The sequence below is a fragment of the Equus asinus genome, chromosome 1 (assembly GCF_041296235.1).
Source record: "Equus asinus isolate D_3611 breed Donkey chromosome 1, EquAss-T2T_v2, whole genome shotgun sequence".
Taxonomy (NCBI): Eukaryota; Metazoa; Chordata; class Mammalia; order Perissodactyla; family Equidae; genus Equus; species Equus asinus.
In genome coordinates this window covers 4,844,850-4,872,202 of record NC_091790.1, presented here as the reverse complement: position 1 = coordinate 4,872,202, position 27,353 = coordinate 4,844,850, and positions in this window count along the sequence as shown.

The window sequence follows — 27,353 nt, the reverse complement described above, 5'->3', positions numbered from 1 at the left end:
AGACACAAGGAGAAAGAAGGAGATTCCAGGATCTAGGAGTGGAAGCATCAACACACTGGAAACGTCCCTACCAGAGCAAGGAACCTCTGGATTCCATGCAATCCCAGTCAAAGTTGCAGCAATGTTTCCCACAGAGACAGAAGAGGGAATCCTGAAGCTTCTAGCCAGCAACAAGAGACCCTGACTAGGCAAAGGAATCCTCAGGAAAACGAAAAAAGCAGGACGTGGCACACTTTCCGATTTCAACATATAGGACGAAGCACTAGGTACCGAGACGGCACAGTCTGGGCCCCAAAACAGGCACACAGACCCATGCAACAGAATCGAGAACCCAGAGCCCAACTCAAACGTACATGGACAGCCCATTTTCGACCAGGGAGCCAAGAGGAGACAGCGGAGAAAGGAGAGCCTCTACCATAAACGGTGCTGGGAAGCCTGCACAGCCACATGGAACACAACGAGAGTACACCATGATGTTACACCTGGCACACACACCACCTGAAATGGATCAAAGCCTTGAATGGCAGACTTGAAACCGTGAACCTTGTAGCAGAAGACCTAGGCAGAGTGCTCTTTGCCATCTGTCTGAGCCGCCTGTTTGGAAGAAGCAAGTCTGACTGGGCCAGGGCAACCAAGTCAACAAGAAACCAACGGGACCACGTCAAATGCGGACGCTTCTGCCCAGTGAAGGAAACCATCGACTGAATGGAAAGATAGCACAACGACTGGGGGAGGATGTTTGCAAACCACACATCGGACAAGGGGTGGAAAGCCCAAAGATGCAATCAACTCGCACGTCCCCAGAAGAAAAAAAAACAACAAGCCAATGAAAACCTGGGCAGAAGATGGAAACAGAGATTTCTGCCAAGAAGATCGAAAGAGGGCCAACGGGTGCATGAACACTTGTTCACCGTCATTAAGTCTCAGGCCAATGCAAATGCAAACTGCAAGGGCACAGCAGCTCACTCTGGTCAGAATGGCTATAAGGAAGCAGACAGGAAGCCACAAGTGTCAGAGAGGAGGTGGAGAGAAGGGAAGCCTCCCGCACCGTTGGTGGGAGTGCAGACCGGTGCAGCCACTACGCCAAGCGGTGTGGAACTGCCTCAGAACTTGAAGAATCCATGTCCCATATGATCCAGCTATTCCTCTGCGGCGTGTTGATCCAAAGAACTCGGAAACACTCCTGCCTAAAGACATGTGCACCGCTGAGTTTACCACAGCGTCGCTCCCACTACCCAAGACTTGGAAGCCTCCCTGGAGCCCAGCAAGGGACCAGTGCAGAAGGAAGATGGGCTATAGCCGCGCAATGGCATACCAGTCAGCCGGAACCAAGGATGCAATCCAGCCATTTGTGACCACCAGAATGGCTGGGAGGGTTTTAGGGAAGTGAAACAAGCCCCAGGGAGCAAGGCAAGTACCGTAGGACCTCACTTAAGAGGAGAAGCAAAAACAAGCGGTCAGGAACAGGTGGCACGGGACATTTGATTGGGGGTTCCCAGAGACAAAGCGGGGAGGTGTGAGAGGGTGAAACAGATGATGAGGCACAAGTGTGTGGTGAGGGCCTGCTATTAGGCTTACGCAGGGGAAGATGAGGTAAGCTACACGGAAGTCTACATCGATGAGGATGCAAATCGGAAAGATATAGGATGTTCTAATGCAGGGTTGCGGCAATAAATTCACCTCAAAGCAAAAATCCAAAATGGGGTCCAGAATGACGGCATAAAGCTTTGGGGCTGAAAGAGATTAGAGAAGGTGAACTTCCAAGGCTGGAAAATCACCTCAAAATGCGTACTGATGCTACAGAAAGGTAGACCATTCCAAATAGATGAAGAGCAATGCTACCCACAGCACATGCTGCCTGCGAAACCCATGCACCCACGGAAAAGGTTACCGTGCAGGATGTTACTACTAATCACCTTCACGAATAATCCAAACAGGCCCACGTGTTCCCAAGCTCAGGCAAAAGGTTGGTCCAAAAGTCCAATTCAGGGCCGGCCCTGTGGCGGAGCGGGTAAGCGCCCACGTTCCGCTTGGCCGGCCCAGGCCTCACTGTTTCACATCACGGGTGCAGATCACATTAGCAGTCTTAGGAAATATAGATTTCATGGTACGGTGCGGACAGGGATCATAAACTAAGTAGCAATGGTGAGGTCACCTTCTAATACGCACCAGAAAAAGAACCGTGAGGCTTTTACAATCCATGAACGCATCTGGTACACTTCCCCAAAGGAAGCAGGAAGGAAAACATGGGACCTGCCTAGGTGGAATCGGCAGAGTGCTAGGAGATGACACGATCATTGCGCATCAGAGGATTGCCCGGGCAACTTCAACCTGGGAGGGAGTCCAGGACTTTCTCTGGGGAACGTCCACCCACTTGGCCATCTACATAAAATGTAAGAGGTGAAACCCAGGATAATCTTACAGGACAGAAACCAGTGTCTAGAGAGAATGTAGCAGGCCTTCCAAAGTTTGAGGGGCAAGACAGAAACCGACAAGAAATCGAGAAAAAGGAAAACTATCCTACCTGGAAAGGTTGAGGAGTCAGACTGGCCTGAGATGGCTCTGAAACTCTGTGTGCACGCAGGTTGTCAGGACAACTTCGAATTTTGAGGTTGTTTATGACATCACGAGGATCATGTCCGCCAAGATGGCCACACGGTTACAGACCGAGGATTGGCCTAGGCTAGGCTATTAAAGGGAGGGATACCCAGAAACAGCTTTGAGAAACAGAAAGCGGACACAGAAACTGGAAGGCATAAAACAGACGCTGATTCGAGGGGTAAGAAAGGGATCCTTGGCAAGAAGCGAGAATAGAGGGACAAGCCCCGAGAGGAGAACGTTGTCATCTGTTCAAGTCTATGGGGAGGCCATGCTGATTCAAGCTTGCAACTTGATTGGAAGCAAGAGGCCGGACTTGGGCCTTATCAGACCTACGTGGTCCTTCTGCCTTAAGCATAAGCCAAAGTCAAGAATGAGGTCTTGAGGACGTTGAAGAGAAGCCTCGATGCCTCCTTTCCTAGGCCCCTGGCATTCTTTGCAGATCAGTCTCACTTTCCATAGCTCTGGCGTCACAGGGGCCCACTGGGTACATGCTAATGTGTCCCAAGACATGTCTTGGAAGCCTTGAAGGAATGGAGCCCTGTCACGCTTGGGCTATGTCTCTTTGTTTGGAAGTGCTCTACAAGGGTGCTGAAAAGCACCCTTTTCCACAGGCCTTCGTTCCTTCGTGAAGGCTGCCCTCCCAGGCTAGTGTGCTCAGTTTGCCTCCATCGAAATTCTCTCCCCCTACCTCTTGCCGTAGAAGGATTATGGATTATGCATTTTGACACCACATGTAAGGAAGTGGGCTGAAAATGAGAACATTACAATTCTGTTTCAAGAAAAATAAACAGGCGTGGGCTGAGGATGTAAGGCAAACAAATGGCACAGCCTATAGTAATAAAGGAAGCCCGTATCTAGACGGCACCTGGGGGAACGTTCCAGGATCAGGGGTGAAGTTCGAAACTTCCCAAATCCGGAAAGGAGACAGAAAAATATCTTTCCTGGAGAGAGGAATTCATCAGATTCGTCTAATTTGTCTTGGAAACATTGTGTCCGTGAAGGGGGATGCCAGGACCACCTCGAGTTTGGAGTTTCTGACCTCAGGATGTCAAACCAACCCAGATGACCACGTGTCCCCAGTGCTTAGTTTGACCCAGGCTAGGACAGCAAAGACTCCTTCAAGTGACCGGTGCAAATTCAAAGACAACAACCAAGAGTCACGAAAGCTCTCACACCTCGGCCTAGAGAACATACGGTGATTCCAGAAATGCAAAACGAATCACTTGGAATGAAGGGGAACGGACTGATAAGCATGTCTAAGGGGGATAGCTGAGAAATACCATGACGATTCTCCTATGGAAAAGAGACAAAGGTCCCAGAAAATGGAAGGCGAACAGAAATCACCCCTGGATAATCCACAATGAAAGATGATGTCCGTCTTTAGACAGACTCTGCTGGAACGTTTGAAAGGCAGAGAAATTCACAAGCCAAAAGACGGCAGCGAAGGTCAAGGCTGGGCTAAGTGGGAAGGGTGAGTTATGAGACTGCTCCAAGCGGGCCAGGAAACCGTGTGTCCGTGAAGCTTGCCGGGACAGCAGAGACACGATTCTGACAAATCCTCTGACATCGCAGTGGACCCGAAAAACAACCTGGCCTCATCTACACAGTGCCAGACTTGGGCTCAAGTAGCATATTCAAGTCCCATTGCCCTCAACTGCAGGTTGCCAACGGAACATGAAAGGGGCCGGCCGGTGGTGCAGCGGTGAGGTCCGCACCTTCTGGGTCGGTGGCCCGGGGTGGGCCGGGTGGACCCTCGGGTGAGCCTGCTCACCACTGCTTCAGGCCTTCTGGGGCAGGCGTCCGAGGTAGTGTAGAGGCAGATGGGAAGGGACGTTAGACAGGGCCAGACTTCCACAGCAAAGACAGGAGCATTGCCAGCAGATGTGAGCTCAGCGATGCACTTCTGCCAGAACAAAACCGATTCAAAGTTGCAAAGCATAGAGAAACTGAAGCTGAAAAGAAAAAGTGAAAAACTGCATGCCAGTGAGAAGGATGAGATCTCTATGAAGAAACTTAGCAAAACAGGTGAAAGCCATGGCAATGGAAAACTAACAAACGTTGGGGGAAAGAAATTCAAGAAGACACAAGGAGAAAGAAGGAGATTCCAGGATCTAGGAGTGGAAGCATCAACACACTGGAAACGTCCCTACCAGAGCAAGGAACCTCTGGATTCCATGCAATCCCAGTCAAAGTTGCAGCAATGTTTCCCACAGAGACAGAAGAGGGAATCCTGAAGCTTCTAGCCAGCAACAAGAGACCCTGACTAGGCAAAGGAATCCTCAGGAAAACGAAAAAAGCAGGACGTGGCACACTTTCCGATTTCAACATATAGGACGAAGCACTAGGTACCGAGACGGCACAGTCTGGGCCCCAAAACAGGCACACAGACCCATGCAACAGAATCGAGAACCCAGAGCCCAACTCAAACGTACATGGACAGCCCATTTTCGACCAGGGAGCCAAGAGGAGACAGCGGAGAAAGGAGAGCCTCTACCATAAACGGTGCTGGGAAGCCTGCACAGCCACATGGAACACAACGAGAGTACACCATGATGTTACACCTGGCACACACACCACCTGAAATGGATCAAAGCCTTGAATGGCAGACTTGAAACCGTGAACCTTGTAGCAGAAGACCTAGGCAGAGTGCTCTTTGCCATCTGTCTGAGCCGCCTGTTTGGAAGAAGCAAGTCTGACTGGGCCAGGGCAACCAAGTCAACAAGAAACCAACGGGACCACGTCAAATGCGGACGCTTCTGCCCAGTGAAGGAAACCATCGACTGAATGGAAAGATAGCACAACGACTGGGGGAGGATGTTTGCAAACCACACATCGGACAAGGGGTGGAAAGCCCAAAGATGCAATCAACTCGCACGTCCCCAGAAGAAAAAAAAAACAACAAGCCAATGAAAACCTGGGCAGAAGATGGAAACAGAGATTTCTGCCAAGAAGATCGAAAGAGGGCCAACGGGTGCATGAACACTTGTTCACCGTCATTAAGTCTCAGGCCAATGCAAATGCAAACTGCAAGGGCACAGCAGCTCACTGTGGTCAGAATGGCTATAAGGAAGCAGACAGGAAGCCACAAGTGTCAGAGAGGAGGTGGAGAGAAGGGAAGCCTCCCGCACCGTTGGTGGGAGTGCAGACCGGTGCAGCCACTACGCCAAGCGGTGTGGAACTGCCTCAGAACTTGAAGAATCCATGTCCCATATGATCCAGCTATTCCTCTGCAGCGTGTTGATCCAAAGAACTCGGAAACACTCCTGCATAAAGACATGTCCACCGCTGAGTTCACCACAGCGTCGCTCCCACTACCCAAGACTTGGAAGCCTCCCTGGAGCCCAGCAAGGGACCAGTGCAGAAGGAAGATGGGCTATAGCCGCGCAATGGCATACCAGTCAGCCGGAACCAAGGATGCAATCCAGCCATTTGTGACCACCAGAATGGCTGGGAGGGTTTTAGGGAAGTGAAACAAGCCCCAGGGAGCAAGGCAAGTACCGTAGGACCTCACTTAAGAGGAGAAGCAAAAACAAGCGGTCAGGAACAGGTGGCACGGGACATTTGATTGGGGGTTCCCAGAGACAAAGCGGGGAGGTGTGAGAGGGTGAAACAGATGATGAGGCACAAGTGTGTGGTGAGGGCCTGCTATTAGGCTTACGCAGGGGAAGATGATGTAAGCTACACGGAAGTCTACATCGATGAGGATGCAAATCGGAAAGATATAGGATGTTCTAATGCAGGGTTGCGGCAATAAATTCACCTCAAAGCAAAAATCCAAAATGGGGTCCAGAATGACGGCATAAAGCTTTGGGGCTGAAAGAGATTAGAGAAGGTGAACTTCCAAGGCTGGAAAATCACCTCAAAATGCGTACTGATGCTACAGAAAGGTAGACCATTCCAAATAGATGAAGAGCAATGCTACCCACAGCACATGCTGCCTGCGAAACCCATGCACCCACGGAAAAGGTTACCGTGCAGGATGTTACTACTAATCACCTTCACGAATAATCCAAACAGGCCCACGTGTTCCCAAGCTCAGGCAAAAGGTTGGTCCAAAAGTCCAATTCAGGGCCGGCCCTGTGGCGGAGCGGGTAAGCGCCCACGTTCCGCTTGGCCGGCCCAGGCCTCACTGTTTCACATCACGGGTGCAGATCACATTAGCAGTCTTAGGAAATATAGATTTCATGGTACGGTGCGGACAGGGATCATAAACTAAGTAGCAATGGTGAGGTCACCTTCTAATACGCACCAGAAAAAGAACCGTGAGGCTTTTACAATCCATGAACGCATCTGGTACACTTCCCCAAAGGAAGCAGGAAGGAAAACATGGGACCTGCCTAGGTGGAATCGGCAGAGTGCTAGGAGATGACACGATCATTGCGCATCAGAGGATTGCCCGGGCAACTTCAACCTGGGAGGGAGTCCAGGACTTTCTCTGGGGAACGTCCACCCACTTGGCCATCTACATAAAATGTAAGAGGTGAAACCCAGGATAATCTTACAGGACAGAAACCAGTGTCTAGAGAGAATGTAGCAGGCCTTCCAAAGTTTGAGGGGCAAGACAGAAACCGACAAGAAATCGAGAAAAAGGAAAACTATCCTACCTGGAAAGGGTGAGGAGTCAGACTGGCCTGAGATGGCTCTGAAACTCTGTGTGCACGCAGGTTGTCAGGACAACTTCGAATTTTGAGGTTGTTTATGACATCACGAGGATCATGTCCGCCAAGATGGCCACACGGTTACAGACCGAGGATTGGCCTAGGCTAGGCTATTAAAGGGAGGGATACCCAGAAACAGCTTTGAGAAACAGAAAGCGGACACAGAAACTGGAAGGCATAAAAAAGACGCTGATTCGAGGGGTAAGAAAGGGATCCTTGGCAAGAAGCGAGAATAGAGGGACAAGCCCCGAGAGGAGAACGTTGTCATCTGTTCAAGTCTATGGGGAGGCCATGCTGATTCAAGCTTGCAACTTGATTGGAAGCAAGAGGCCGGACTTGGGCCTTATCAGACCTACGTGGTCCTTCTGCCTTAAGCATAAGCCAAAGTCAAGAATGAGGTCTTGAGGACGTTGAAGAGAAGCCTCGATGCCTCCTTTCCTAGGCCCCTGGCATTCTTTGCAGATCAGTCTCACTTTCCATAGCTCTGGCGTCACAGGGGCCCACTGGGTACATGCTAATGTGTCCCAAGACATGTCTTGAAAGCCTTGAAGGAATGGAGCCCTGTCACGCTTGGGCTATGTCTCTTTGTTTGGAAGTGCTCTACAAGGGTGCTGAAAAGCACCCTTTTCCACAGGCCTTCGTTCCTTCGTGAAGGCTGCCCTCCCAGGCTAGTGTGCTCAGTTTGCCTCCATCGAAATTCTCTCCCCCTACCTCTTGCCGTAGAAGGATTATGGATTATGCATTTTGACACCACATGTAAGGAAGTGGGCTGAAAATGAGAACATTACAATTCTGTTTCAAGAAAAATAAACAGGCGTGGGCTGAGGATGTAAGGCAAACAAATGGCACAGCCTATAGTAATAAAGGAAGCCCGTATCTAGACGGCACCTGGGGGAACGTTCCAGGATCAGGGGTGAAGTTCGAAACTTCCCAAATCCGGAAAGGAGACAGAAAAATATCTTTCCTGGAGAGAGGAATTCATCAGATTCGTCTAATTTGTCTTGGAAACATTGTGTCCGTGAAGGGGGATGCCAGGACCACCTCGAGTTTGGAGTTTCTGACCTCAGGATGTCAAACCAACCCAGATGACCACGTGTCCCCAGTGCTTAGTTTGACCCAGGCTAGGACAGCAAAGACTCCTTCAAGTGACCGGTGCAAATTCAAAGACAACAACCAAGAGTCACGAAAGCTCTCACACCTCGGCCTAGAGAACATACGGTGATTCCAGAAATGCCAAACGAATCACTTGGAATGAAGGGGAACGGACTGATAAGCATGTCTAAGGGGGATAGCTGAGAAATACCATGACGATTCTCCTATGGAAAAGAGACAAAGGTCCCAGAAAATGGAAGGCGAACAGAAATCACCCCTGGATAATCCACAATGAAAGATGATGTCCGTCTTTAGACAGACTCTGCTGGAACGTTTGAAAGGCACAGAAATTCACAAGCCAAAAGACGGCAGCGAAGGTCAAGGCTGGGCTAAGTGGGAAGGGTGAGTTATGAGACTGCTCCAAGCGGGCCAGGAAACCGTGTGTCCGTGAAGCTTGCCGGGACAGCAGAGACACGATTCTGACAAATCCTCTGACATCGCAGTGGACCCGAAAAACAACCTGGCCTCATCTACACAGTGCCAGACTTGGGCTCAAGTAGCATATTCAAGTCCCATTGCCCTCAACTGCAGGTTGCCAACGGAACATGAAAGGGGCCGGCCGGTGGTGCAGCGGTGAGGTCCGCACCTTCTGGGTCGGTGGCCCGGGGTGGGCCGGGTGGACCCTCGGGTGAGCCTGCTCACCACTGCTTCAGGCCTTCTGGGGCAGGCGTCCGAGGTAGTGTAGAGGCAGATGGGAAGGGACGTTAGACAGGGCCAGACTTCCACAGCAAAGACAGGAGCATTGCCAGCAGATGTGAGCTCAGCGATGCACTTCTGCCAGAACAAAACCGATTCAAAGTTGCAAAGCATAGAGAAACTGAAGCTGAAAAGAAAAAGTGAAAAACTGCATGCCAGTGAGAAGGATGAGATCTCTATGAAGAAACTTAGCAAAACAGGTGAAAGCCATGGCAATGGAAAACTAACAAACGTTGGGGGAAAGAAATTCAAGAAGACACAAGGAGAAAGAAGGAGATTCCAGGATCTAGGAGTGGAAGCATCAACACACTGGAAACGTCCCTACCAGAGCAAGGAACCTCTGGATTCCATGCAATCCCAGTCAAAGTTGCAGCAATGTTTCCCACAGAGACAGAAGAGGGAATCCTGAAGCTTCTAGCCAGCAACAAGAGACCCTGACTAGGCAAAGGAATCCTCAGGAAAACGAAAAAAGCAGGACGTGGCACACTTTCCGATTTCAACATATAGGACGAAGCACTAGGTACCGAGACGGCACAGTCTGGGCCCCAAAACAGGCACACAGACCCATGCAACAGAATCGAGAACCCAGAGCCCAACTCAAACGTACATGGACAGCCCATTTTCGACCAGGGAGCCAAGAGGAGACAGCGGAGAAAGGAGAGCCTCTACCATAAACGGTGCTGGGAAGCCTGCACAGCCACATGGAACACAACGAGAGTACACCATGATGTTACACCTGGCACACACACCACCTGAAATGGATCAAAGCCTTGAATGGCAGACTTGAAACCGTGAACCTTGTAGCAGAAGACCTAGGCAGAGTGCTCTTTGCCATCTGTCTGAGCCGCCTGTTTGGAAGAAGCAAGTCTGACTGGGCCAGGGCAACCAAGTCAACAAGAAACCAACGGGACCACGTCAAATGCGGACGCTTCTGCCCAGTGAAGGAAACCATCGACTGAATGGAAAGATAGCACAACGACTGGGGGAGGATGTTTGCAAACCACACATCGGACAAGGGGTGGAAAGCCCAAAGATGCAATCAACTCGCACGTCCCCAGAAGAAAAAAAAAACAACAAGCCAATGAAAACCTGGGCAGAAGATGGAAACAGAGATTTCTGCCAAGAAGATCGAAAGAGGGCCAACGGGTGCATGAACACTTGTTCACCGTCATTAAGTCTCAGGCCAATGCAAATGCAAACTGCAAGGGCACAGCAGCTCACTGTGGTCAGAATGGCTATAAGGAAGCAGACAGGAAGCCACAAGTGTCAGAGAGGAGGTGGAGAGAAGGGAAGCCTCCCGCACCGTTGGTGGGAGTGCAGACCGGTGCAGCCACTACGCCAAGCGGTGTGGAACTGCCTCAGAACTTGAAGAATCCATGTCCCATATGATCCAGCTATTCCTCTGCGGCGTGTTGATCCAAAGAACTCGGAAACACTCCTGCATAAAGACATGTCCACCGCTGAGTTCACCACAGCGTCGCTCCCACTACCCAAGACTTGGAAGCCTCCCTGGAGCCCAGCAAGGGACCAGTGCAGAAGGAAGATGGGCTATAGCCGCGCAATGGCATACCAGTCAGCCGGAACCAAGGATGCAATCCAGCCATTTGTGACCACCAGAATGGCTGGGAGGGTTTTAGGGAAGTGAAACAAGCCCCAGGGAGCAAGGCAAGTACCGTAGGACCTCACTTAAGAGGAGAAGCAAAAACAAGCGGTCAGGAACAGGTGGCACGGGACATTTGATTGGGGGTTCCCAGAGACAAAGCGGGGAGGTGTGAGAGGGTGAAACAGATGATGAGGCACAAGTGTGTGGTGAGGGCCTGCTATTAGGCTTACGCAGGGGAAGATGATGTAAGCTACACGGAAGTCTACATCGATGAGGATGCAAATCGGAAAGATATAGGATGTTCTAATGCAGGGTTGCGGCAATAAATTCACCTCAAAGCAAAAATCCAAAATGGGGTCCAGAATGACGGCATAAAGCTTTGGGGCTGAAAGAGATTAGAGAAGGTGAACTTCCAAGGCTGGAAAATCACCTCAAAATGCGTACTGATGCTACAGAAAGGTAGACCATTCCAAATAGATGAAGAGCAATGCTACCCACAGCACATGCTGCCTGCGAAACCCATGCACCCACGGAAAAGGTTACCGTGCAGGATGTTACTACTAATCACCTTCACGAATAATCCAAACAGGCCCACGTGTTCCCAAGCTCAGGCAAAAGGTTGGTCCAAAAGTCCAATTCAGGGCCGGCCCTGTGGCGGAGCGGGTAAGCGCCCACGTTCCGCTTGGCCGGCCCAGGCCTCACTGTTTCACATCACGGGTGCAGATCACATTAGCAGTCTTAGGAAATATAGATTTCATGGTACGGTGCGGACAGGGATCATAAACTAAGTAGCAATGGTGAGGTCACCTTCTAATACGCACCAGAAAAAGAACCGTGAGGCTTTTACAATCCATGAACGCATCTGGTACACTTCCCCAAAGGAAGCAGGAAGGAAAACATGGGACCTGCCTAGGTGGAATCGGCAGAGTGCTAGGAGATGACACGATCATTGCGCATCAGAGGATTGCCCGGGCAACTTCAACCTGGGAGGGAGTCCAGGACTTTCTCTGGGGAACGTCCACCCACTTGGCCATCTACATAAAATGTAAGAGGTGAAACCCAGGATAATCTTACAGGACAGAAACCAGTGTCTAGAGAGAATGTAGCAGGCCTTCCAAAGTTTGAGGGGCAAGACAGAAACCGACAAGAAATCGAGAAAAAGGAAAACTATCCTACCTGGAAAGGGTGAGGAGTCAGACTGGCCTGAGATGGCTCTGAAACTCTGTGTGCACGCAGGTTGTCAGGACAACTTCGAATTTTGAGGTTGTTTATGACATCACGAGGATCATGTCCGCCAAGATGGCCACACGGTTACAGACCGAGGATTGGCCTAGGCTAGGCTATTAAAGGGAGGGATACCCAGAAACAGCTTTGAGAAACAGAAAGCGGACACAGAAACTGGAAGGCATAAAACAGACGCTGATTCGAGGGGTAAGAAAGGGATCCTTGGCAAGAAGCGAGAATAGAGGGACAAGCCCCGAGAGGAGAACGTTGTCATCTGTTCAAGTCTATGGGGAGGCCATGCTGATTCAAGCTTGCAACTTGATTGGAAGCAAGAGGCCGGACTTGGGCCTTATCAGACCTACGTGGTCCTTCTGCCTTAAGCATAAGCCAAAGTCAAGAATGAGGTCTTGAGGACGTTGAAGAGAAGCCTCGATGCCTCCTTTCCTAGGCCCCTGGCATTCTTTGCAGATCAGTCTCACTTTCCATAGCTCTGGCGTCACAGGGGCCCACTGGGTACATGCTAATGTGTCCCAAGACATGTCTTGGAAGCCTTGAAGGAATGGAGCCCTGTCACGCTTGGGCTATGTCTCTTTGTTTGGAAGTGCTCTACAAGGGTGCTGAAAAGCACCCTTTTCCACAGGCCTTCGTTCCTTCGTGAAGGCTGCCCTCCCAGGCTAGTGTGCTCAGTTTGCCTCCATCGAAATTCTCTCCCCCTACCTCTTGCCGTAGAAGGATTATGGATTATGCATTTTGACACCACATGTAAGGAAGTGGGCTGAAAATGAGAACATTACAATTCTGTTTCAAGAAAAATAAACAGGCGTGGGCTGAGGATGTAAGGCAAACAAATGGCACAGCCTATAGTAATAAAGGAAGCCCGTATCTAGACGGCACCTGGGGGAACGTTCCAGGATCAGGGGTGAAGTTCGAAACTTCCCAAATCCGGAAAGGAGACAGAAAAATATCTTTCCTGGAGAGAGGAATTCATCAGATTCGTCTAATTTGTCTTGGAAACATTGTGTCCGTGAAGGGGGATGCCAGGACCACCTCGAGTTTGGAGTTTCTGACCTCAGGATGTCAAACCAACCCAGATGACCACGTGTCCCCAGTGCTTAGTTTGACCCAGGCTAGGACAGCAAAGACTCCTTCAAGTGACCGGTGCAAATTCAAAGACAACAACCAAGAGTCACGAAAGCTCTCACACCTCGGCCTAGAGAACATACGGTGATTCCAGAAATGCAAAACGAATCACTTGGAATGAAGGGGAACGGACTGATAAGCATGTCTAAGGGGGATAGCTGAGAAATACCATGACGATTCTCCTATGGAAAAGAGACAAAGGTCCCAGAAAATGGAAGGCGAACAGAAATCACCCCTGGATAATCCACAATGAAAGATGATGTCCGTCTTTAGACAGACTCTGCTGGAACGTTTGAAAGGCAGAGAAATTCACAAGCCAAAAGACGGCAGCGAAGGTCAAGGCTGGGCTAAGTGGGAAGGGTGAGTTATGAGACTGCTCCAAGCGGGCCAGGAAACCGTGTGTCCGTGAAGCTTGCCGGGACAGCAGAGACACGATTCTGACAAATCCTCTGACATCGCAGTGGACCCGAAAAACAACCTGGCCTCATCTACACAGTGCCAGACTTGGGCTCAAGTAGCATATTCAAGTCCCATTGCCCTCAACTGCAGGTTGCCAACGGAACATGAAAGGGGCCGGCCGGTGGTGCAGCGGTGAGGTCCGCACCTTCTGGGTCGGTGGCCCGGGGTGGGCCGGGTGGAACCTCGGGTGAGCCTGCTCACCACTGCTTCAGGCCTTCTGGGGCAGGCGTCCGAGGTAGTGTAGAGGCAGATGGGAAGGGACGTTAGACAGGGCCAGACTTCCACAGCAAAGACAGGAGCATTGCCAGCAGATGTGAGCTCAGCGATGCACTTCTGCCAGAACAAAACCGATTCAAAGTTGCAAAGCATAGAGAAACTGAAGCTGAAAAGAAAAAGTGAAAAACTGCATGCCAGTGAGAAGGATGAGATCTCTATGAAGAAACTTAGCAAAACAGGTGAAAGCCATGGCAATGGAAAACTAACAAACGTTGGGGGAAAGAAATTCAAGAAGACACAAGGAGAAAGAAGGAGATTCCAGGATCTAGGAGTGGAAGCATCAACACACTGGAAACGTCCCTACCAGAGCAAGGAACCTCTGGATTCCATGCAATCCCAGTCAAAGTTGCAGCAATGTTTCCCACAGAGACAGAAGAGGGAATCCTGAAGCTTCTAGCCAGCAACAAGAGACCCTGACTAGGCAAAGGAATCCTCAGGAAAACGAAAAAAGCAGGACGTGGCACACTTTCCGATTTCAACATATAGGACGAAGCACTAGGTACCGAGACGGCACAGTCTGGGCCCCAAAACAGGCACACAGACCCATGCAACAGAATCGAGAACCCAGAGCCCAACTCAAACGTACATGGACAGCCCATTTTCGACCAGGGAGCCAAGAGGAGACAGCGGAGAAAGGAGAGCCTCTACCATAAACGGTGCTGGGAAGCCTGCACAGCCGCATGGAACACAACGAGAGTACACCATGATGTTACACCTGGCACACACACCACCTGAAATGGATCAAAGCCTTGAAGGGCAGACTTGAAACCGTGAACCTTGTAGCAGAAGACCTAGGCAGAGTGCTCTTTGCCATCTGTCTGAGCCGCCTGTTTGGAAGAAGCAAGTCTGACTGGGCCAGGGCAACCAAGTCAACAAGAAACCAACGGGACCACGTCAAATGCGGACGCTTCTGCCCAGTGAAGGAAACCATCGACTGAATGGAAAGATAGCACAACGACTGGGGGAGGATGTTTGCAAACCACACATCGGACAAGGGGTGGAAAGCCCAAAGATGCAATCAACTCGCACGTCCCCAGAAGAAAAAAAAAACAACAAGCCAATGAAAACCTGGGCAGAAGATGGAAACAGAGATTTCTGCCAAGAAGATCGAAAGAGGGCCAACGGGTGCATGAACACTTGTTCACCGTCATTAAGTCTCAGGCCAATGCAAATGCAAACTGCAAGGGCACAGCAGCTCACTGTGGTCAGAATGGCTATAAGGAAGCAGACAGGAAGCCACAAGTGTCAGAGAGGAGGTGGAGAGAAGGGAAGCCTCCCGCACCGTTGGTGGGAGTGCAGACCGGTGCAGCCACTACGCCAAGCGGTGTGGAACTGCCTCAGAACTTGAAGAATCCATGTCCCATATGATCCAGCTATTCCTCTGTGGCGTGTTGATCCAAAGAACTCGGAAACACTCCTGCATAAAGACATGTGCACCGCTGAGTTCACCACAGCGTCGCTCCCACTACCCAAGACTTGGAAGCCTCCCTGGAGCCCAGCAAGGGACCAGTGCAGAAGGAAGATGGGCTATAGCCGCGCAATGGCATACCAGTCAGCCGGAACCAAGGATGCAATCCAGCCATTTGTGACCACCAGAATGGCTGGGAGGGTTTTAGGGAAGTGAAACAAGCCCCAGGGAGCAAGGCAAGTACCGTAGGACCTCACTTAAGAGGAGAAGCAAAAACAAGCGGTCAGGAACAGGTGGCACGGGACATTTGATTGGGGGTTCCCAGAGACAAAGCGGGGAGGTTTGAGAGGGTGAAACAGATGATGAGGCACAAGTGTGTGGTGAGGGCCTGCTATTAGGCTTACGCAGGGGAAGATGATGTAAGCTACACGGAAGTCTACATCGATGAGGATGCAAATCGGAAAGATATAGGATGTTCTAATGCAGGGTTGCGGCAATAAATTCACCTCAAAGCAAAAATCCAAAATGGGGTCCAGAATGACGGCATAAAGCTTTGGGGCTGAAAGAGATTAGAGAAGGTGAACTTCCAAGGCTGGAAAATCACCTCAAAATGCGTACTGATGCTACAGAAAGGTAGACCATTCCAAATAGATGAAGAGCAATGCTACCCACAGCACATGCTGCCTGCGAAACCCATGCACCCACGGAAAAGGTTACCGTGCAGGATGTTACTACTAATCACCTTCACGAATAATCCAAACAGGCCCACGTGTTCCCAAGCTCAGGCAAAAGGTTGGTCCAAAAGTCCAATTCAGGGCCGGCCCTGTGGCGGAGCGGGTAAGCGCCCACGTTCCGCTTGGCCGGCCCAGGCCTCACTGTTTCACATCACGGGTGCAGATCACATTAGCAGTCTTAGGAAATATAGATTTCATGGTACGGTGCGGACAGGGATCATAAACTAAGTAGCAATGGTGAGGTCACCTTCTAATACGCACCAGAAAAAGAACCGTGAGGCTTTTACAATCCATGAACGCATCTGGTACACTTCCCCAAAGGAAGCAGGAAGGAAAACATGGGACCTGCCTAGGTGGAATCGGCAGAGTGCTAGGAGATGACACGATCATTGCGCATCAGAGGATTGCCCGGGCAACTTCAACCTGGGAGGGAGTCCAGGACTTTCTCTGGGGAACGTCCACCCACTTGGCCATCTACATAAAATGTAAGAGGTGAAACCCAGGATAATCTTACAGGACAGAAACCAGTGTCTAGAGAGAATGTAGCAGGCCTTCCAAAGTTTGAGGGGCAAGACAGAAACCGACAAGAAATCGAGAAAAAGGAAAACTATCCTACCTGGAAAGGGTGAGGAGTCAGACTGGCCTGAGATGGCTCTGAAACTCTGTGTGCACGCAGGTTGTCAGGACAACTTCGAATTTTGAGGTTGTTTATGACATCACGAGGATCATGTCCGCCAAGATGGCCACACGGTTACAGACCGAGGATTGGCCTAGGCTAGGCTATTAAAGGGAGGGATACCCAGAAACAGCTTTGAGAAACAGAAAGCGGACACAGAAACTGGAAGGCATAAAACAGACGCTGATTCGAGGGGTAAGAAAGGGATCCTTGGCAAGAAGCGAGAATAGAGGGACAAGCCCCGAGAGGAGAACGTTGTCATCTGTTCAAGTCTATGGGGAGGCCATGCTGATTCAAGCTTGCAACTTGATTGGAAGCAAGAGGCCGGACTTGGGCCTTATCAGACCTACGTGGTCCTTCTGCCTTAAGCATAAGCCAAAGTCAAGAATGAGGTCTTGAGGACGTTGAAGAGAAGCCTCGATGCCTCCTTTCCTAGGCCCCTGGCATTCTTTGCAGATCAGTCTCACTTTCCATAGCTCTGGCGTCACAGGGGCCCACTGGGTACATGCTAATGTGTCCCAAGACATGTCTTGGAAGCCTTGAAGGAATGGAGCCCTGTCACGCTTGGGCTATGTCTCTTTGTTTGGAAGTGCTCTACAAGGGTGCTGAAAAGCACCCTTTTCCACAGGCCTTCGTTCCTTCGTGAAGGCTGCCCTCCCAGGCTAGTGTGCTCAGTTTGCCTCCATCGAAATTCTCTCCCCCTACCTCTTGCCGTAGAAGGATTATGGATTATGCATTTTGACACCACATGTAAGGAAGTGGGCTGAAAATGAGAACATTACAATTCTGTTTCAAGAAAAATAAACAGGCGTGGGCTGAGGATGTAAGGCAAACAAATGGCACAGCCTATAGTAAGAAAGGAAGCCCGTATCTAGACGGCACCTGGGGGAACGTTCCAGGATCAGGGGTGAAGTTCGAAACTTCCCAAATCCGGAAAGGAGACAGAAAAATATCTTTCCTGGAGAGAGGAATTCATCAGATTCGTCTAATTTGTCTTGGAAACATTGTGTCCGTGAAGGGGGATGCCAGGACCACCTCGAGTTTGGAGTTTCTGACCTCAGGATGTCAAACCAACCCAGATGACCACGTGTCCCCAGTGCTTAGTTTGACCCAGGCTAGGACAGCAAAGACTCCTTCAAGTGACCGGTGCAAATTCAAAGACAACAACCAAGAGTCACGAAAGCTCTCACACCTCGGCCTAGAGAACATACGGTGATTCCAGAAATGCAAAACGAATCACTTGGAATGAAGGGGAACGGACTGATAAGCATGTCTAAGGGGGATAGCTGAGAAATACCATGACGATTCTCCTATGGAAAAGAGACAAAGGTCCCAGAAAATGGAAGGCGAACAGAAATCACCCCTGGATAATCCACAATGAAAGATGATGTCCGTCTTTAGACAGACTCTGCTGGAACGTTTGAAAGGCAGAGAAATTCACAAGCCAAAAGACGGCAGCGAAGGTCAAGGCTGGGCTAAGTGGGAAGGGTGAGTTATGAGACTGCTCCAAGCGGGCCAGGAAACCGTGTGTCCGTGAAGCTTGCCGGGACAGCAGAGACACGATTCTGACAAATCCTCTGACATCGCAGTGGACCCGAAAAACAACCTGGCCTCATCTACACAGTGCCAGACTTGGGCTCAAGTAGCATATTCAAGTCCCATTGCCCTCAACTGCAGGTTGCCAACGGAACATGAAAGGGGCCGGCCGGTGGTGCAGCGGTGAGGTCCGCACCTTCTGGGTCGGTGGCCCGGGGTGGGCCGGGTGGAACCTCGGGTGAGCCTGCTCACCACTGCTTCAGGCCTTCTGGGGCAGGCGTCCGAGGTAGTGTAGAGGCAGATGGGAAGGGACGTTAGACAGGGCCAGACTTCCACAGCAAAGACAGGAGCATTGCCAGCAGATGTGAGCTCAGCGATGCACTTCTGCCAGAACAAAACCGATTCAAAGTTGCAAAGCATAGAGAAACTGAAGCTGAAAAGAAAAAGTGAAAAACTGCATGCCAGTGAGAAGGATGAGATCTCTATGAAGAAACTTAGCAAAACAGGTGAAAGCCATGGCAATGGAAAACTAACAAACGTTGGGGGAAAGAAATTCAAGAAGACACAAGGAGAAAGAAGGAGATTCCAGGATCTAGGAGTGGAAGCATCAACACACTGGAAACGTCCCTACCAGAGCAAGGAACCTCTGGATTCCATGCAATCCCAGTCAAAGTTGCAGCAATGTTTCCCACAGAGACAGAAAGGGGAATCCTGAAGCTTCTAGCCAGCAACAAGAGACCCTGACTAGGCAAAGGAATCCTCAGGAAAACGAAAAAAGCAGGACGTGGCACACTTTCCGATTTCAACATATAGGACGAAGCACTAGGTACCGAGACGGCACAGTCTGGGCCCCAAAACAGGCACACAGACCCATGCAACAGAATCGAGAACCCAGAGCCCAACTCAAACGTACATGGACAGCCCATTTTCGACCAGGGAGCCAAGAGGAGACAGCGGAGAAAGGAGAGCCTCTACCATAAACGGTGCTGGGAAGCCTGCACAGCCGCATGGAACACAACGAGAGTACACCATGATGTTACACCTGGCACACACACCACCTGAAATGGATCAAAGCCTTGAATGGCAGACTTGAAACCGTGAACCTTGTAGCAGAAGACCTAGGCAGAGTGCTCTTTGCCATCTGTCTGAGCCGCCTGTTTGGAAGAAGCAAGTCTGACTGGGCCAGGGCAACCAAGTCAACAAGAAACCAACGGGACCACGTCAAATGCGGACGCTTCTGCCCAGTGAAGGAAACCATCGACTGAATGGAAAGATAGCACAACGACTGGGGGAGGATGTTTGCAAACCACACATCGGACAAGGGGTGGAAAGCCCAAAGATGCAATCAACTCGCACGTCCCCAGAAGAAAAAAAAAACAACAAGCCAATGAAAACCTGGGCAGAAGATGGAAACAGAGATTTCTGCCAAGAAGATCGAAAGAGGGCCAACGGGTGCATGAACACTTGTTCACCGTCATTAAGTCTCAGGCCAATGCAAATGCAAACTGCAAGGGCACAGCAGCTCACTGTGGTCAGAATGGCTATAAGGAAGCAGACAGGAAGCCACAAGTGTCAGAGAGGAGGTGGAGAGAAGGGAAGCCTCCCGCACCGTTGGTGGGAGTGCAGACCGGTGCAGCCACTACGCCAAGCGGTGTGGAACTGCCTCAGAACTTGAAGAATCCATGTCCCATATGATCCAGCTATTCCTCTGCGGCGTGTTGATCCAAAGAACTCGGAAACACTCCTGCATAAAGACATGTGCACCGCTGAGTTCACCACAGCGTCGCTCCCACTACCCAAGACTTGGAAGCCTCCCTGGAGCCCAGCAAGGGACCAGTGCAGAAGGAAGATGGGCTATAGCCGCGCAATGGCATACCAGTCAGCCGGAACCAAGGATGCAATCCAGCCATTTGTGACCACCAGAATGGCTGGGAGGGTTTTAGGGAAGTGAAACAAGCCCCAGGGAGCAAGGCAAGTACCGTAGGACCTCACTTAAGAGGAGAAGCAAAAACAAGCGGTCAGGAACAGGTGGCACGGGACATTTGATTGGGGGTTCCCAGAGACAAAGCGGGGAGGTGTGAGAGGGTGAAACAGATGATGAGGCACAAGTGTGTGGTGAGGGCCTGCTATTAGGCTTACGCAGGGGAAGATGATGTAAGCTACACGGAAGTCTACATCGATGAGGATGCAAATCGGAAAGATATAGGATGTTCTAATGCAGGGTTGCGGCAATAAATTCACCTCAAAGCAAAAATCCAAAATGGGGTCCAGAATGACGGCATAAAGCTTTGGGGCTGAAAGAGATTAGAGAAGGTGAACTTCCAAGGCTGGAAAATCACCTCAAAATGCGTACTGATGCTACAGAAAGGTAGACCATTCCAAATAGATGAAGAGCAATGCTACCCACAGCACATGCTGCCTGCGAAACCCATGCACCCACGGAAAAGGTTACCGTGCAGGATGTTACTACTAATCACCTTCACGAATAATCCAAACAGGCCCACGTGTTCCCAAGCTCAGGCAAAAGGTTGGTCCAAAAGTCCAATTCAGGGCCGGCCCTGTGGCGGAGCGGGTAAGCGCCCACGTTCCGCTTGGCCGGCCCAGGCCTCACTGTTTCACATCACGGGTGCAGATCACATTAGCAGTCTTAGGAAATATAGATTTCATGGTACGGTGCGGACAGGGATCATAAACTAAGTAGCAATGGTGAGGTCACCTTCTAATACGCACCAGAAAAAGAACCGTGAGGCTTTTACAATCCATGAACGCATCTGGTACACTTCCCCAAAGGAAGCAGGAAGGAAAACATGGGACCTGCCTAGGTGGAATCGGCAGAGTGCTAGGAGATGACACGATCATTGCGCATCAGAGGATTGCCCGGGCAACTTCAACCTGGGAGGGAGTCCAGGACTTTCTCTGGGGAACGTCCACCCACTTGGCCATCTACATAAAATGTAAGAGGTGAAACCCAGGATAATCTTACAGGACAGAAACCAGTGTCTAGAGAGAATGTAGCAGGCCTTCCAAAGTTTGAGGGGCAAGACAGAAACCGACAAGAAATCGAGAAAAAGGAAAACTATCCTACCTGGAAAGGGTGAGGAGTCAGACTGGCCTGAGATGGCTCTGAAACTCTGTGTGCACGCAGGTTGTCAGGACAACTTCGAATTTTGAGGTTGTTTATGACATCACGAGGATCATGTCCGCCAAGATGGCCACACGGTTACAGACCGAGGATTGGCCTAGGCTAGGCTATTAAAGGGAGGGATACCCAGAAACAGCTTTGAGAAACAGAAAGCGGACACAGAAACTGGAAGGCATAAAACAGACGCTGATTCGAGGGGTAAGAAAGGGATCCTTGGCAAGAAGCGAGAATAGAGGGACAAGCCCCGAGAGGAGAACGTTGTCATCTGTTCAAGTCTATGGGGAGGCCATGCTGATTCAAGCTTGCAACTTGATTGGAAGCAAGAGGCCGGACTTGGGCCTTATCAGACCTACGTGGTCCTTCTGCCTTAAGCATAAGCCAAAGTCAAGAATGAGGTCTTGAGGACGTTGAAGAGAAGCCTCGATGCCTCCTTTCCTAGGCCCCTGGCATTCTTTGCAGATCAGTCTCACTTTCCATAGCTCTGGCGTCACAGGGGCCCACTGGGTACATGCTAATGTGTCCCAAGACATGTCTTGGAAGCCTTGAAGGAATGGAGCCCTGTCACGCTTGGGCTATGTCTCTTTGTTTGGAAGTGCTCTACAAGGGTGCTGAAAAGCACCCTTTTCCACAGGCCTTCGTTCCTTCGTGAAGGCTGCCCTCCCAGGCTAGTGTGCTCAGTTTGCCTCCATCGAAATTCTCTCCCCCTACCTCTTGCCGTAGAAGGATTATGGATTATGCATTTTGACACCACATGTAAGGAAGTGGGCTGAAAATGAGAACATTACAATTCTGTTTCAAGAAAAATAAACAGGCGTGGGCTGAGGATGTAAGGCAAACAAATGGCACAGCCTATAGTAAGAAAGGAAGCCCGTATCTAGACGGCACCTGGGGGAACGTTCCAGGATCAGGGGTGAAGTTCGAAACTTCCCAAATCCGGAAAGGAGACAGAAAAATATCTTTCCTGGAGAGAGGAATTCATCAGATTCGTCTAATTTGTCTTGGAAACATTGTGTCCGTGAAGGGGGATGCCAGGACCACCTCGAGTTTGGAGTTTCTGACCTCAGGATGTCAAACCAACCCAGATGACCACGTGTCCCCAGTGCTTAGTTTGACCCAGGCTAGGACAGCAAAGACTCCTTCAAGTGACCGGTGCAAATTCAAAGACAACAACCAAGAGTCACGAAAGCTCTCACACCTCGGCCTAGAGAACATACGGTGATTCCAGAAATGCAAAACGAATCACTTGGAATGAAGGGGAACGGACTGATAAGCATGTCTAAGGGGGATAGCTGAGAAATACCATGACGATTCTCCTATGGAAAAGAGACAAAGGTCCCAGAAAATGGAAGGCGAACAGAAATCACCCCTGGATAATCCACAATGAAAGATGATGTCCGTCTTTAGACAGACTCTGCTGGAACGTTTGAAAGGCAGAGAAATTCACAAGCCAAAAGACGGCAGCGAAGGTCAAGGCTGGGCTAAGTGGGAAGGGTGAGTTATGAGACTGCTCCAAGCGGGCCAGGAAACCGTGTGTCCGTGAAGCTTGCCGGGACAGCAGAGACACGATTCTGACAAATCCTCTGACATCGCAGTGGACCCGAAAAACAACCTGGCCTCATCTACACAGTGCCAGACTTGGGCTCAAGTAGCATATTCAAGTCCCATTGCCCTCAACTGCAGGTTGCCAACGGAACATGAAAGGGGCCGGCCGGTGGTGCAGCGGTGAGGTCCGCACCTTCTGGGTCGGTGGCCCGGGGTGGGCCGGGTGGACCCTCGGGTGAGCCTGCTCACCACTGCTTCAGGCCTTCTGGGGCAGGCGTCCGAGGTAGTGTAGAGGCAGATGGGAAGGGACGTTAGACAGGGCCAGACTTCCACAGCAAAGACAGGAGCATTGCCAGCAGATGTGAGCTCAGCGATGCACTTCTGCCAGAACAAAACCGATTCAAAGTTGCAAAGCATAGAGAAACTGAAGCTGAAAAGAAAAAGTGAAAAACTGCATGCCAGTGAGAAGGATGAGATCTCTATGAAGAAACTTAGCAAAACAGGTGAAAGCCATGGCAATGGAAAACTAACAAACGTTGGGGGAAAGAAATTCAAGAAGACACAAGGAGAAAGAAGGAGATTCCAGGATCTAGGAGTGGAAGCATCAACACACTGGAAACGTCCCTACCAGAGCAAGGAACCTCTGGATTCCATGCAATCCCAGTCAAAGTTGCAGCAATGTTTCCCACAGAGACAGAAGAGGGAATCCTGAAGCTTCTAGCCAGCAACAAGAGACCCTGACTAGGCAAAGGAATCCTCAGGAAAACGAAAAAAGCAGGACGTGGCACACTTTCCGATTTCAACATATAGGACGAAGCACTAGGTACCGAGACGGCACAGTCTGGGCCCCAAAACAGGCACACAGACCCATGCAACAGAATCGAGAACCCAGAGCCCAACTCAAACGTACATGGACAGCCCATTTTTGACCAGGGAGCCAAGAGGAGACAGCGGAGAAAGGAGAGCCTCTACCATAAACGGTGCTGGGAAGCCTGCACAGCCACATGGAACACAACGAGAGTACACCATGATGTTACACCTGGCACACACACCACCTGAAATGGATCAAAGCCTTGAAGGGCAGACTTGAAACCGTGAACCTTGTAGCAGAAGACCTAGGCAGAGTGCTCTTTGCCATCTGTCTGAGCCGCCTGTTTGGAAGAAGCAAGTCTGACTGGGCCAGGGCAACCAAGTCAACAAGAAACCAACGGGACCACGTCAAATGCGGACGCTTCTGCCCAGTGAAGGAAACCATCGACTGAATGGAAAGATAGCACAACGACTGGGGGAGGATGTTTGCAAACCACACATCGGACAAGGGGTGGAAAGCCCAAAGATGCAATCAACTCGCACGTCCCCAGAAGAAAAAAAAAACAACAAGCCAATGAAAACCTGGGCAGAAGATGGAAACAGAGATTTCTGCCAAGAAGATCGAAAGAGGGCCAACGGGTGCATGAACACTTGTTCACCGTCATTAAGTCTCAGGCCAATGCAAATGCAAACTGCAAGGGCACAGCAGCTCACTGTGGTCAGAATGGCTATAAGGAAGCAGACAGGAAGCCACAAGTGTCAGAGAGGAGGTGGAGAGAAGGGAAGCCTCCCGCACCGTTGGTGGGAGTGCAGACCGGTGCAGCCACTACGCCAAGCGGTGTGGAACTGCCTCAGAACTTGAAGAATCCATGTCCCATATGATCCAGCTATTCCTCTGCGGCGTGTTGATCCAAAGAACTCGGAAACACTCCTGCATAAAGACATGTGCACCGCTGAGTTCACCACAGCGTCGCTCCCACTACCCAAGACTTGGAAGCCTCCCTGGAGCCCAGCAAGGGACCAGTGCAGAAGGAAGATGGGCTATAGCCGCGCAATGGCATACCAGTCAGCCGGAACCAAGGATGCAATCCAGCCATTTGTGACCACCAGAATGGCTGGGAGGGTTTTAGGGAAGTGAAACAAGCCCCAGGGAGCAAGGCAAGTACCGTAGGACCTCACTTAAGAGGAGAAGCAAAAACAAGCGGTCAGGAACAGGTGGCACGGGACATTTGATTGGGGGTTCCCAGAGACAAAGCGGGGAGGTGTGAGAGGGTGAAACAGATGATGAGGCACAAGTGTGTGGTGAGGGCCTGCTATTAGGCTTACGCAGGGGAAGATGATGTAAGCTACACGGAAGTCTACATCGATGAGGATGCAAATCGGAAAGATATAGGATGTTCTAATGCAGGGTTGCGGCAATAAATTCACCTCAAAGCAAAAATCCAAAATGGGGTCCAGAATGACGGCATAAAGCTTTGGGGCTGAAAGAGATTAGAGAAGGTGAACTTCCAAGGCTGGAAAATCACCTCAAAATGCGTACTGATGCTACAGAAAGGTAGACCATTCCAAATAGATGAAGAGCAATGCTACCCACAGCACATGCTGCCTGCGAAACCCATGCACCCACGGAAAAGGTTACCGTGCAGGATGTTACTACTAATCACCTTCACGAATAATCCAAACAGGCCCACGTGTTCCCAAGCTCAGGCAAAAGGTTGGTCCAAAAGTCCAATTCAGGGCCGGCCCTGTGGCGGAGCGGGTAAGCGCCCACGTTCCGCTTGGCCGGCCCAGGCCTCACTGTTTCACATCACGGGTGCAGATCACATTAGCAGTCTTAGGAAATATAGATTTCATGGTACGGTGCGGACAGGGATCATAAACTAAGTAGCAATGGTGAGGTCACCTTCTAATACGCACCAGAAAAAGAACCGTGAGGCTTTTACAATCCATGAACGCATCTGGTACACTTCCCCAAAGGAAGCAGGAAGGAAAACATGGGACCTGCCTAGGTGGAATCGGCAGAGTGCTAGGAGATGACACGATCATTGCGCATCAGAGGATTGCCCGGGCAACTTCAACCTGGGAGGGAGTCCAGGACTTTCTCTGGGGAACGTCCACCCACTTGGCCATCTACATAAAATGTAAGAGGTGAAACCCAGGATAATCTTACAGGACAGAAACCAGTGTCTAGAGAGAATGTAGCAGGCCTTCCAAAGTTCGAGGGGCAAGACAGAAACCGACAAGAAATCGAGAAAAAGGAAAACTATCCTACCTGGAAAGGGTGAGGAGTCAGACTGGCCTGAGATGGCTCTGAAACTCTGTGTGCACGCAGGTTGTCAGGACAACTTCGAATTTTGAGGTTGTTTATGACATCACGAGGATCATGTCCGCCAAGATGGCCACACGGTTACAGACCGAGGATTGGCCTAGGCTAGGCTATTAAAGGGAGGGATACCCAGAAACAGCTTTGAGAAACAGAAAGCGGACACAGAAACTGGAAGGCATAAAACAGACGCTGATTCGAGGGGTAAGAAAGGGATCCTTGGCAAGAAGCGAGAATAGAGGGACAAGCCCCGAGAGGAGAACGTTGTCATCTGTTCAAGTCTATGGGGAGGCCATGCTGATTCAAGCTTGCAACTTGATTGGAAGCAAGAGGCCGGACTTGGGCCTTATCAGACCTACGTGGTCCTTCTGCCTTAAGCATAAGCCAAAGTCAAGAATGAGGTCTTGAGGACGTTGAAGAGAAGCCTCGATGCCTCCTTTCCTAGGCCCCTGGCATTCTTTGCAGATCAGTCTCACTTTCCATAGCTCTGGCGTCACGGGGGCCCACTGGGTACATGCTAATGTGTCCCAAGACATGTCTTGGAAGCCTTGAAGGAATGGAGCCCTGTCACGCTTGGGCTATGTCTCTTTGTTTGGAAGTGCTCTACAAGGGTGCTGAAAAGCACCCTTTTCCACAGGCCTTCGTTCCTTCGTGAAGGCTGCCCTCCCAGGCTAGTGTGCTCAGTTTGCCTCCATCGAAATTCTCTCCCCCTACCTCTTGCCGTAGAAGGATTATGGATTATGCATTTTGACACCACATGTAAGGAAGTGGGCTGAAAATGAGAACATTACAATTCTGTTTCAAGAAAAATAAACAGGCGTGGGCTGAGGATGTAAGGCAAACAAATGGCACAGCCTATAGTAAGAAAGGAAGCCCGTATCTAGACGGCACCTGGGGGAACGTTCCAGGATCAGGGGTGAAGTTCGAAACTTCCCAAATCCGGAAAGGAGACAGAAAAATATCTTTCCTGGAGAGAGGAATTCATCAGATTCGTCTAATTTGTCTTGGAAACATTGTGTCCGTGAAGGGGGATGCCAGGACCACCTCGAGTTTGGAGTTTCTGACCTCAGGATGTCAAACCAACCCAGATGACCACGTGTCCCCAGTGCTTAGTTTGACCCAGGCTAGGACAGCAAAGACTCCTTCAAGTGACCGGTGCAAATTCAAAGACAACAACCAAGAGTCACGAAAGCTCTCACACCTCGGCCTAGAGAACATACGGTGATTCCAGAAATGCAAAACGAATCACTTGGAATGAAGGGGAACGGACTGATAAGCATGTCTAAGGGGGATAGCTGAGAAATACCATGACGATTCTCCTATGGAAAAGAGACAAAGGTCCCAGAAAATGGAAGGCGAACAGAAATCACCCC